The sequence below is a fragment of the Anas acuta genome, chromosome 2, assembly GCF_963932015.1.
Source record: "Anas acuta chromosome 2, bAnaAcu1.1, whole genome shotgun sequence".
NCBI classification, from domain to species: Eukaryota; Metazoa; Chordata; class Aves; order Anseriformes; family Anatidae; genus Anas; species Anas acuta.
In genome coordinates, this window is record NC_088980.1 from 42,910,844 (window position 1) to 42,923,884 (window position 13,041).

General features: G+C 39.2%; 1 protein-coding gene across 1 annotated transcript in view; it reads right to left on the reverse strand.

Annotated features, from left to right (window-relative positions):
- Nucleotides 1–13,041, reverse strand: part of GADL1 (glutamate decarboxylase like 1) — an 84,253-nt gene that overhangs the window by 23,306 nt on the left and 47,906 nt on the right. The gene's annotated exons all lie outside the window — the stretch shown is intronic.

The window sequence follows — 13,041 nt, forward strand, 5'->3', positions numbered from 1 at the left end:
CCTGGATGCTTTAAACTGGTTGGGGCTGACCTTAAACATGGATCCCCAGATCCCAGCACCACTCATTACTCTCCCTGACCCAATGGGGGGGGTGAGGAGGGGAAATTAAAAGTGTCTACACAAATTCTTTTGTTCCTGAAATAGTCATGTATACAAAAACACACATGTAAAAAAGGTTTCATTTCAGTATTCGTCATTACTTTGTATGTATTTTGCAAAGCCTCATCAGCTTGAGCTCCCAAAGAAAAACAGAAGGAAGAAGTTAGTATGATCTGTGATTGCTATGAACAAGTACATGAGTATTAAGGAGGCAGTTTTTCCCCCACAAGCGCTGTATCAGACACTCAGGTACTGGCAACAATACAGAGTTCAGATATTTATTTTTATTTTTTTATGATAATGAGAAACTGGAAGGATGTTGATGACATCCATAGAAGTGATTCAATGGCCAATGAAGGCTTAAAGATGTGAATCTATTTAGCTTATAAATAAGAGTGAGTGGTGACTTGATGACAATTTGTGAGTATGTGAGGATGGAAGAATAGACTAGGGAAGGCTATTTTATTTTGTAAAGGTATTTTTTCATCCCTTCCCAATCTCCTTTTATACAGAAAGGCTAATTGACCATTGAAAGGAGGTGCCAAGGAAAATGGCAGTTTTTCCATTCCTTGATTTTTTCTAGTCAAGAATAGATGCCCTTCTGGAAGATGTCCTTGTAGAAAGTCAAGGGGCTTCCCAGAGAGAAGTCCCCAAAACACAGAGGAAACCAAGTAGTTGCTTTTGTCCTTCCATTCTTTTTGACTGTAGGCTTCAGTTTCATGGCTAGGTGCAAATCACCTGTAGCTTTTCATTTAGTTTCATAATTCACATGCTGGAATATAAAGCTCAATAAATAAGGGCTCATACATTCCTGTCCAGCACAAGCACAGTTGAAGAGTACTTTCAAGGAAAAAAGGTAAAGCCAGCTGATGTCTTTCTACAGATCTCTGGACATCCCTTGTGCAGACACAAGTGTCTCCCAGCATAGAAAGAGATGCCAATTCAGAGGGCAAGAACACAAACACTGTAGTGATAAAGAACTGATGCTGCAGAAGGTGCAGGAAAGGGAAGAGAGACGGGAATAGCAGGGAAAACACAACTTCATTGCTCTTCCTTGGCAGAGAACATGCTTTCCTCTACAGTACCTGTACTCCTGCTCTGGTGCACCTCCAAAAAATGCATCATCTGGACGAAGAGGGACAAAGCAAGAACATTTCCATGCACTGCTGCTCTTCCACAAAATCTACACAAGCTGCCCAGCACGCACAGAAGTGTAAAGCTATAAATGTTTCTCCTGTACCCCAAATCAACCATTGACAACCCTTTGATCGGACTATTGCAACCCTGGGATACCTGTCATTCTTTTCCAAAAATGCTGCATATGCCCTAGTGCCCATACCTCACAGGAGCTCCCTGCTTATACCTGATATAATAAATACAATTAAATATTTCTCCAAATAGGTTAAGACAGTGCTGAAACTGCTGCCCAGGCTTCAGACTACAGCAGAAGTCTGCCTTTAATTCTGAAGTAAAATAAAGGCTTTTACTGTTAAGCAGCTGCTGTTTTCTGGCTGACTAGGCAAAAAGGTATCTTATCTAGTTTTCCATCAAAAACATATCAGGTCATACTGCAGGGGTCCATTAACTATGGATGGAATTCAGATTATATTTTCCTTCCATCCAATTCCCTATAAAGTGACCAGAAAAATCACTGTACTATTAATCTTGTAATCACTATTATTGCACTATAGCCAATTCATTGCTGTTATTTATTAAACACACCAAAAACAACAGAATGCTAGAAAACTCTTTGTTCATTCAGATACCACAGCAAGCACCAGCTGGCAGGGCAGAATGGCAACAATGCCACTAGAAAGATTTGTAACTAGAGGAAACTTTATTGTGTAGCGTAGAAAGGGTTTGTCTAAAAAGCCGTGACCAACAGACCACACTGGCAGTCATTATTCATTCATGAGATTGTCATTAGCCCGCCTGCAACTTCTGATATTCAAGGACCTTCATAAAATATTGAAAGCATTCGGAGAATCTCCTGTTACCACGCCCTTGCAGGGGGAGAGGCTGCACTGACAAGGTGCAAACCAAGAGCTGGTGGTTTCCATAGAACACTGCAGTTTGCTGAATGCAAAACTAAGAAATGCATTGGCACTGAAACAATTACCAAAAATAGTTTTTGCTTAGCTGCCTTCTTTGTTTTCACTCTCAGTGAGATTCTCAGTGAGAGGGACAGGCATTACTTTTATCCTACATAAATCCTACAGTGCTGGAATAGCAAATATTAGCAAGAATAGGGAATATATATAATGATCATGTATCAAACCAGAGCTGCTGGACAATCATCTCATCATTCCCGGAATGTTCACTGGAAGTGTTCACCTAAAAATCATCTGTTATTCCCTTATTTGCATTCATCAGTCATCAACCCCACTGAGTTCAAAGTCCCACCGTATATCAGAAAAGACAGAACCTTGGGTCCTCTGAGCAGCTCTCCAAAATCAGAGCATACAGCTGCAGGAAGGGCAGCTCTAGGAGCTGCTAAAATGCCTAAGGTGAAATAACAGCTCCTTGGGGAGTACTGGCGCCTACAGCAGGATGGGACTGGCCTGGGCTGCATGGCTGTGTCGCTACTTCTAAGGGCCCTAGGGCTCAGGACAAACCAGCACACCCTGCACCATCCCAGCTCTGCTACAGTCATATGGTACAGTCCTGGTACTGGAGCCCTGCAACTCAAGAAAGGCCCAAGGGCCTCAGTTTGGCCAGGCTTTTTACGGTTACATTCCTAGTTTTTATGTCAGTAGGATGCTATGAAATTCAACCTTCCTTCCACCTTTCACATAGGAATGAAATTTATCCCCTATGTAAACCACAGAGTCCATAAAACCCTTCTGTAACTGCTGCTTTCCTGAGACAAACCTAAGCGTGCTCCCCCCTACCCACACAGTACCACCTGTGCAGCCCCAGGGTTGCAAATTACTGCGTTCACAGCACCAAGGGACCAGTTTGGATGCTTTGGAGAGCCCCCGAAAGGAGTAAATTCAGAACTGGTGTGCAGATCAGCTTCACAGACCCAGAGCCCATGTTCAGTGCCCTTGTGGGACCATTCTGCAGACACCTAGCACAGAAAGGAGATAGCTGCAATCCACATGTACTGAAAACTCAGAAATGCCAATACCTCTGAATGACTGTTTTTCTCATTTGATAGAAAAAAAGGGAGGAGGAAGGGGAAGACAAGAGAGTTCATTGTCCTCCAAAATGCCATGTGAAATCATTTAAGTGCATTAAAATACGATTACCATTTGCTATAGAAAGAAAAGATGACGGGGAGAGGGGACAGTGCTTATTCAGGTAAAAACTGAGCACAGAATGAAGCTTCTAGTGACCTCAGGACTCCAGTACTTAGACATTCCTGGGATGCTTCAATTATTGAGTTCCCCTGTGATGTATATTGGGTTTCATTTTGATCCACAGGCTATTAAACGTGATCTATGACACTTTCAGAAAAGCTGTAGTTTGGAGTTCAGCCTGTAACTCAAACTTTTTTTTCTTCCATCATTGGTTATTAATGTGCATATGGCACTGAGAGAGCATAACGAAGTGGTGCACAGATATGTAGGAACAGAGTGCTGCTTTTTAAGAACATAGTCAATAGGGTTAACCAGAACTAAATTAACTGTGTTAAATGTCTTCAAGTTCAGCTTTCTTATTAAAAGCAGTTCTCTTCACAGTCAAGCACAAAAGGCCATTTAAAATATTAGTCAATATGTTCTAATTCCAAAAGGAAGCAAAGGAAAGGAGGAGTAATTAGTCTTATTAAGCAGAGGAAAATACGTGTTGTTTGGGCAAACAAGTAGCACAGTCCGGAATGTGGATGCACTAGTGGAAGCCAACAAAATATATCAAGAGTAGAGCAGTTTGCTACGGCTATAAGCAAATCTCAGAATGGAAAATATTTGACTGTAAATAGGCTAAAAAGTCATACTACATTTTTCTCAAAGAATAAACCATAGATTTAAAGGTTACCATGTCTCAGAAAGTGTATATTTGCAAGGGATGAGGAGGTATTTGCTTTTGTGTTGGGTTTTTGTTATTGTTTGTTTGTTTTTACAAAGGTAGCCAACAAAGACTTAAAATACCAAAAATGTTGACCATGTTTAACAGAAATTTGAACATGCAGACAACAGATTTTTTTTAACCTCAAAAGGCTGGAGAAATTGGCTGACAAGAACCTCATGAAGGGAGAGCTGGGACTGTTTAACCAAAAGAAGAGAAGGTTCAGGGGGGACCTTACGAGGTATATAAATACCTGAAGGAAGGGTGCAGAGATGGAACCAGGCTCTTTTCAGTGGTGCCCAGTGCCAGGACAAGAGGTAATGGGCACAAACTGCAACACAAGAAGTTCTTTCTGAACATCAGGAAACACTTCATCTCATTTACTGTGAAGGTAATAGCACTGACAAAGGTTGCTCAGAGAGGTTGTGGAGTCTCCCTCCTTGGAGATCTCCAAAATCTTCTGGGCAACTGGCCCTAGATGTCCCTACCTGAGCAGTGGGTTTGGACCAAATGGCCTCTAAAAGTCCCTTCCTACTTCGACTATTCTATGATTGTATGATTACATTAACAAGTTTTTCTAAAAATACACTTAATTCAATACTATGCCTTATTTTATCCTTCCCCTTTTCAAGAATGGTTTTTAGATGATCCCAATATGTAAATATATACGCAATCATAAACATATATATGCATGAGCGTGCACACACATTTATATTCAAAATGTGCATGTGAATGATTCTGAAAAGTCTCATAGTATTGCATTACGAAATATGTAATTTTTCGTTTCTATAGCAGTAATGAACAAAAATGCAATATTGTTCTGTGTGGCAGCATGACTCAAAATATAAAGTGTTTATTTTTATTATGCTATTCTGAAATGACAGGAGATACAAATAAGGATAAGGTGTTGGAGTGCTCTTAGTGCAAAGAAATGCACAGATGCTAGAAATTCTTACATCCATATATTTTTTTCCCTTATTTATCTGTACCATATTGATAATTCATCATTAATTTACCTGCCTTTCAAATATGCAACAAGGCTTAACTAGCGGGAGAGATTTACTCTAAATTCCCTTTGGCTTCCTATCCTCTTAAAATTGTTTAACATTTGCTTATAAAAAACATTACAAGGTTGAATTAGTTTTCAGATTAGCTATTCTGCATACTAGCTTAAGGACCAGCTAGCTGTAATAGAGAATATTAAATTATTCTTTGTTCTTACGTTCACAGGAATGATCATTATTTTTCTTTTCTACCTTGGTCATTCATGATTAGATACACCATTTCAATACTTCAGTTTTACCCTAGTGTAATCATGATGACCATTATCTCCAAATTAGAAGCACTTAGATATCTCAGATATTTTTCCAATTCTTCACAAATGTGGAAAGGACAATTTTCTGAGGTATGTCACCACCTGCCTACTTAATTTGTTTGAACTGTGCCAACTTCCATTTAATCTCCCTCCCCCACAAAAAAAAAAAAAAAAAAAAAAAAAAAAAAACATTTATTTATTTATTTTTTAAGAAATTGAGTTTAATTTTCCAATCCTGTTCATTCTGTAATCAGCGAGACAGCGAGACTTCTAACAAAGGCTACAAGATTTCCACTGCTCCATGTGGTATCTATTTGAAAGTGATATAAATTAAATATTGCTGTATTAAATACTACTGTTTCACACAGAAATAGTAAGAGTCTATGCTGTGCTTTAGCACCATTCTACCAATTGAATCTGGCAATCAACTGAAGTGGAGATTGCAGTCCCGGTGAATCCCCTTGCCCTTTGCTTCTGTGATCTCAGTTTGAAAATGAGCCTCTTTAGATGTTTTCTACATGTATGTGTAAACAGAAAGATTTATTGTATGCAAAGCTTTTAACAATGCAAGTGCTTGAAATCTACTTGTTTGTTTTCTGTATCTGAACAGACAGCTAGAAGACCCCTAGGTTTTAGTAAGACAGCATGAAAAATTAGGGCAATGGAGAAGTTGAACTTGTGGTTCCTCTGTAAGAAGGGAGTACATCTACACAAAACATACCCCACTATAGGTGGGGTGATTTGCTTGGGTCCTGAAAGAACAGTCCTGTTAGCTAACTACTCCTAGTGAGATAGTTTTAACCTTAACTAAGCGCCATACTTACACGGCTATACTGCTCCTAGCATTTGAGTCAGCTACATAGCCTTACATACTGTGATGAAAATACATCCTGCATTGATCTCCTTGAAAGACTGGGTTCTTTGCTTTGGATCTGTCAGTCTCACGATTTTATTTCCTCACAATATTTTTCTCCACTTTGTCCATTCCCCCTCACCCCCGCTTCATTTCATGTGTATTATCACACAGAGAAATGATCGGACCCTCCATTATCCTTTAAAGAATTTCAAGCAAGAAAACGACTAGTATGAAATCTACTTCACCTCTGGAGATCTGAGCAATCTTGCTCTGCAGGTGGCTTGGGGAAGAGGAAATCCTTGTTCAGCCTGAATGCAACAGATGGAGCTGCAGCAGACTCCTTCCCCACAGCTTCGATCGTTTTTGTAGGCTGAGCACTAGGGATCAATAGACTTCAGTCCCCAGTGGGCCCTGAACATGCACAGCTCAACATTAAGTCTCTGACAAAAGTTGCCCTGCACTCTCATCTGGTAAACAGTACAGCAGCAAAGCCATTTGGGTTTCTTTTCTTTGTTCTGAGAATTGAGGGGTGGTTTTAGAAGCTGTGTAACAGTCTTCTTACAGTAGAAATGCTTTGTTGCCAGATATGTTATTGTTGCTGGATAGAATGTAAATATCATCAGTTCCAGCTATAAACTAGTATTACAAGGCTAGGAAGGGACTGAGGGGATAGAAAAGAAATAGCCAACTATCCAAAGGATAGAAATTGGATGGGTGAAATGAATTGGAAGGTAATTATCAACTCTTTTTATCAACTCTTTTACTGATATTGATTCTTGCCTATTTATCTCAATGAAAAGTTTTCTCTGACCTAAAAAAAAAAAAAAAAAAAAAAAAAAGTAAAGATTTCTGTAACAGAAATCTCTACAAATGCCACATCATGAATTACTAAAATACCACTTAGTACTACTGCAGAAAGCACAGGCTGGAAGCAGTTCACGTCATTCCTTGTCTTATTACCTCTACTGTAGGATACAATGCATTGACACAAATATACTTTCTTTCTATTTCCCAGTTGATATGCCAGCCAACATCACGAAGAGCAAGTTTGAGAGTTGGTCAACAGTCTCCCAAACCATTGCATGGAGACTGAAAGTTAAGCAGGCGTACAATTCCACCAAAGTAATATACATACTGGAGTGCTGCGAGCATCCAGGTCTAACACGAGATCGGCACTGTTAATATTAAAAGTATTGATCCCTAATTCTACTGATAAGAGACTTTAGCAGTGAATCTGGCCCCTTAGTCTAGTGCTACTACTTCAGTACTCAAGCATGAATAAATATAACATGGAGCAAAGTCATAAACTCCAGGTATGTGCAGATTGCCAGTCAGGAAACAAAGTATTATATTTTGAATTAATACATTTGTAAAGGCATAATATTTTTATGTTCTTGCAATTCATACCTACAGATGAGACACTTAAAACAAAGTCATGCTAAATCTCTTCTTTAATTAACAGCTGCAAATACTTTTGTACTGCTGAGTCATATAAAACTGCAGAAAATACATATGAAAAGGGAAGTGTGCAAATCCCTCATTAACAAGGTACTAATACAGTGCTATAATTTGCCTGTACTATTACAGCTCATTGCATTGTTTCTTCTCATTTATCAGAGCCTAAATCTCTCTGCTTAACAATAACAATAATTTATATGCAGCTAAACTACAAAGATTTTATTCATGTACTACTGCATATTATGTACAATTAATTGCAAAATAAGAGATGTTGTTACTTTAACAAGTGACATTTTACTATTGATTTTCTGAGCACCATTCTCTCCTGAGAAATAGTCATACTACAACATAAGTCCTGCTTATTACTGTATTACTCATTTTGTGGTTTCAGGGCTTACTGCGCCTCTCTCCCTGTGGTACTTGCCTGCAGCCCTGCCTCAGCTGGGCCTCCTGCTCTCACCTCTCCAAGAATGCTGCCGTTCTGCCTCCCCTGAACATAAAATAGAGAATTCAGTTGGGCCCATTGAGTTAGGAAATTTTGCAGCTCTTCTCTTCAAGGGCTGGTGAAATGAAGGCCTGTTTTAAGGCCACATACTCAAGACTTAGTACTGCATTCTCCTTATTTGTGTCTATGAACTAAGGCATCCATTCTGGGATCCTGGCATCTCTAAATTTCCTCTCTCAAATAATGAGGAGAGACAACTCTTTCCAAAGGGTGGATTTGACTTTAGGTTGCTTGAGTCATGATCTGGGACTTCCTCTGTGCTGAAGTTGGAGGGAAGCTGTGCCACCTCCTCATTGAGTATCTGCCTCAAGTCATAGAGGATGAAGCTGGAATTTTTGACTATGAAGATTTCCCTTACAAACCAAGATTCCTCAGACAACCTCTCTAGAAGATCCCCATCTGGTTCTTTGAAATGATCATCCATCCCCCTGGAAGGTATTTCTTTTTAGACCTCTAAACCTACCAAAGCAATCTCTTTTACTTGTAGAGTCTTTTTTCTTGAAGTTCACAACAGATTTGTAGGTGGCTTTGAGAGAAGGCAAAAAAGTCATGGTACCAACTCTTCACATACGTTTGGAAAAACAAACAAACAAACACACCTTGACCCATTCTTTTTCTCTATTCTTGTCCAAATGCATTTCTATATGATTACATTAATTCAACGCAACAAGAAAACACATGGGAACAGAAACAATTAGATCAGCATACAGTATTCACAAATGACTGATGAACATCTCCAGAGCTGTCAGTCACAATGATTTAGCCAATTTAACTCCCATATACTTCTGTGTAAATTTTACCATTGATTTCCCTGTCATTTGATGTGGCTCTCCAAAGAAACTCATGTCAAGGAGAGCTAGAAGCTAGAGTCAGTAAGGATACTTGTTACCATAAAATTATTCATGTGAGAATAATTCATAGCAACAGGTTTCATATACTACACTTTTAACACACATTAAAATAGTTAAGTATTTTGTTGTTCAAATGTAAAAATAACACAAAGTATTTTATGCAAGGATGCCAGGCATTTTACTGACAACATCTTGAACACAAATCTTAAGTGGAAATATAGCTGCAGTGACATTTTAGGAACCTATCTTGTGCATCAAACTGGGCCCTCTGCATTTAATGCCATGGTTATAATCTATGCCATTTTTCTCTAGCTGTTACAATATATTGAGGGCAAACTTTATTAATGCAATTTGTTGAAGGTGTTGTTTTCCCTTCCCATTCAAACCTATTACCATAGTCAATAGATATTTTGAATATATAGAGAATATTGAATCGGGTCCTTGATTAGTGTTTGATTTATACCACAAAGACCACAAGATTCAGAGGTTGCCAAGGCAACACCACTTCAACCTCCTTATATTACTGCTTTGATATGAAACCTCTCATTATATAAATGTATCAAAACACCAGTCAGCATGACAGGCTATTTTACAAATATACCTTCAGTTAGCAGACATCATATTCTTAAGAGGGGGGACGTTACCTTTTACTGAGTGGAAGAGGGGAGGGGCCAAAATGACATTCCAAGCTATAGAGGTCTCATTATGAAATTGTATCCCGAGCCTTCTAACGTTACCAATAAGTTTTGCATTCTTCGGCCAAAAATCCAAAAAAGGGCCAAAAATAAACATTAAAAAAAATAATAAAAAAATCCAAGACTGAGATGCTAGAATTTTGAGTAATTGAAACTAACAACAATGTACAAAAGCTTTCCTGCTTTGGAAAACCAATATTCCAATATGTGTTGTTTAGAACTACAGAGTAGGTAAAGTTTAGTAAAGTGTAAAAGATGGACCAGGAACCTACTAAAAGTTTTTTAACCCCCATTTTGAGAACTTCAATACTTGGCAATAAGTACTACTAGCTTTCTTTTCTGAGCAATATTTAACATGCAGCAGTCTACCTACTTTTACACTCCAGACTTTTTGGCAAGGCCAGGCTCCAGTAGGCTCAGTAGAAGGGGCTCTGTTAAAGAGAGCTACTTCTGCATCTCCATCTTAATCCTCTAGACCACAATGAGTTTGAGCAGACTACACGCTGATCCAGAACATAACGCATGGCTGGCTGACTGGGTTAGCAATAGGATGGCAATAGTTCCAGACTTATCCCTCCAAACTCTTCTTGTGCCCTAGCACACCCCATGCCTCCAGAAAGCCTTTCAGAGATAGTATTACTAATAATCATCTGGTTCTGCGTCACCTGGAGACATTCCAGCATGAGATGAATTTCTGAACCTTCGAATTTTTGAAGAGAAGATTGTTACAAGTAGGAATATGCAAAGGTATTTGCAATTATGGATAAAATATGAATATTGGAATTGTCTGGGCTGAAAATTTTTACTTCTCTCACTTCCACTTCTGGTTTGTAATTTCCAGTTATGCTTATCTCACTGTGACTAAGTGACACGTTGATTGTCCTCAGCAGTAAACAAAGTAAATCTTACCGCGTTTCATAAAAGGGAAAGGAGTAAAAAACACCACTAGGGGGCACATAGAGCACTAACAAAGCAATTCCAAGTCTGGCTCCTTCATCCATGAATTATGTCGCTCCAGGTCAGCAGTAACTGCCTCGATTTTGCAACGACAAAACAACCACACTTACATATATGTCTAGCTGAATTAAACGGTAGCTCCCCAATTACCACAGAGTGCCATTCATATGGTTTCTACAAGAAGAAATCCCTCTTCACTTATAAGCAATGACATTGAAAGCCACTTTGCATTGCAAGGGTTACATCGTGCTACATATTGAGTACTGCAAAAATATTCAGGGTATGAACTATCTCGGACCACCCACCTGTATCCAGTGCCTTCAGTGCCTTGCTGTACTGTAAAAAAGAACCAGCTTCACTGTACCACTAACTGCTGCTGTAATTCCAAGTGATGAAAACGTTGTAAGACCACAGTTGTGCACAGAATTTCCTGTTTCACTGGGTAACAAGATAATGTACCATTTGTACTGGTTGTTACTTTACCAACACCATATTGTTTCTCGTTCTCTAAAGTGTTTAGGTGGTGACTCACATGACCAGCTCATGGCTGTTGCAAATTGTCCATGCCTCTCTTTCCCATCACCTTTCCATTTTACATGATGGAGACTCTGAAGAGGGCAGACCTAAAGTTCAAGGCCCCCTCATTTAAGGAAAAGAAGCAAAAAAAAAACACCAAAAAGAAAAAAAAATCACCTTCAGATAGACACAGTTTATGTAGGACAGCTAGAAGACTTGACATCAGAATCAGGTATCACACTGTGATCCAGTCATCCAGTCAGCCCTGACATTTCCACATAAAGTGGGCCATGAAATCTGGAGAAGAGCCAGAACAGCAGAAAACCTTCAGGGTTACTTTGCATAGGACTATGCAAATTCCTCAGAAAGCTGAGGACTTGAGATCAGGGATATTGGCTTATCAACTTTCACCAGCACTAAAGCTCACTTAACTAACCTTCGATGACAGCATGTTATTCGAAAAAATATTGCTGAACAATCAGTTTAACAAAATCAATCATTTGCTCAAGGGAGTTTTAAGACATACATTTCCTTAATTATTGTCAGATATACAGGTCAACAAAAAAGGAAGATTGATTTCTGGATAAACGGAAAAATTGTGATGTTAAAAATGTTGTGTGGAAAGACAGGTTGTGAACTAAAGTATTTAACGCTCATTTTTGTGAAAGTGGGAAGATTCAGGAAGCACTTGCAGTCAGGAAACTGTACACATCTTCATCTGCCTGCTGATAGCACGATGCAAAAATATCTCCAGGCTGCATCTTCTAATCACTTACACATTGCTAGTAAGGGTACATTCCTGCATGCCTATGTATCTGTACTGATTAATGTAATATTAATATAATGACTATGGTGTTTGCAACAGCAATCTTACAGAACAAATTGACATTAGCTAGAAAAGTCAAGTCAGCCTTATTTTGTACAACCCAGTGCTGTCATCATCTCTGCTCACTGATGCATGTTGTGCCCCAAACTGGACCCTAGCATCCAAAAGGCAAAGCAACCCCAGACCTGTCTCTGCCAAGTATCAGGGAGGTGAAATAACATCCTCTAGTTCTGTAACAAGCTCAGTTCTGTGATGTCCAACAAATTCCTAGCAGTGCCTAAAACAATGCGACTAGCACTCTTCATTTATTTCCTCCCTTGCCATCTCATCATCCTGGGTGAGAAATTTGTGCCATTCAGTGTCTTGCTTTGCTAAGACACTCTGTTTTGGTTGGTTGGGTTTTGTTCATTTGGTTTGTTTTTGTTTGTTTGTTTTTGTGGGGTAGTTTGGGGAGGGAGAGGTTATAATTTAGGATATAAATAATTTTATTGATTTTCTTAGTGCTTCATCAGAGGCATTAAGAATCAGGAATATGTCACCTTGCCAATGAAAAAATGATTGAGATCTGCAGTGGTGCTCAGTTCTTGGGAGAATCTGCACACAATCTCTCCCTCACAAAACACCTGCTAGGAATCTGTCTGTATCCGTACATGTAATAAAGTTAGGCATCTATTCCCCACCCTCTGACTGGAAGCACCAGCAAGGAACCAGGAACTCAAAAATCCACTCAATCACACACAATTTATGTGCTCAAAGACTTTCATTGTGCCTCACCCGTTCCCTCCTCAGTCCTCTCACTTGCATACATAAAACAAAGGTGGTACGTGCAGCATTATTTCTTCTATGCTTTCCCATTGCACCCCTTCCAAATCCTCATGGGTACAGGAGATATGTATGTATATGATCTTCCACTCTAACAAAAGGAAGGTAAGGCCCATATGAAAGGATCACAATC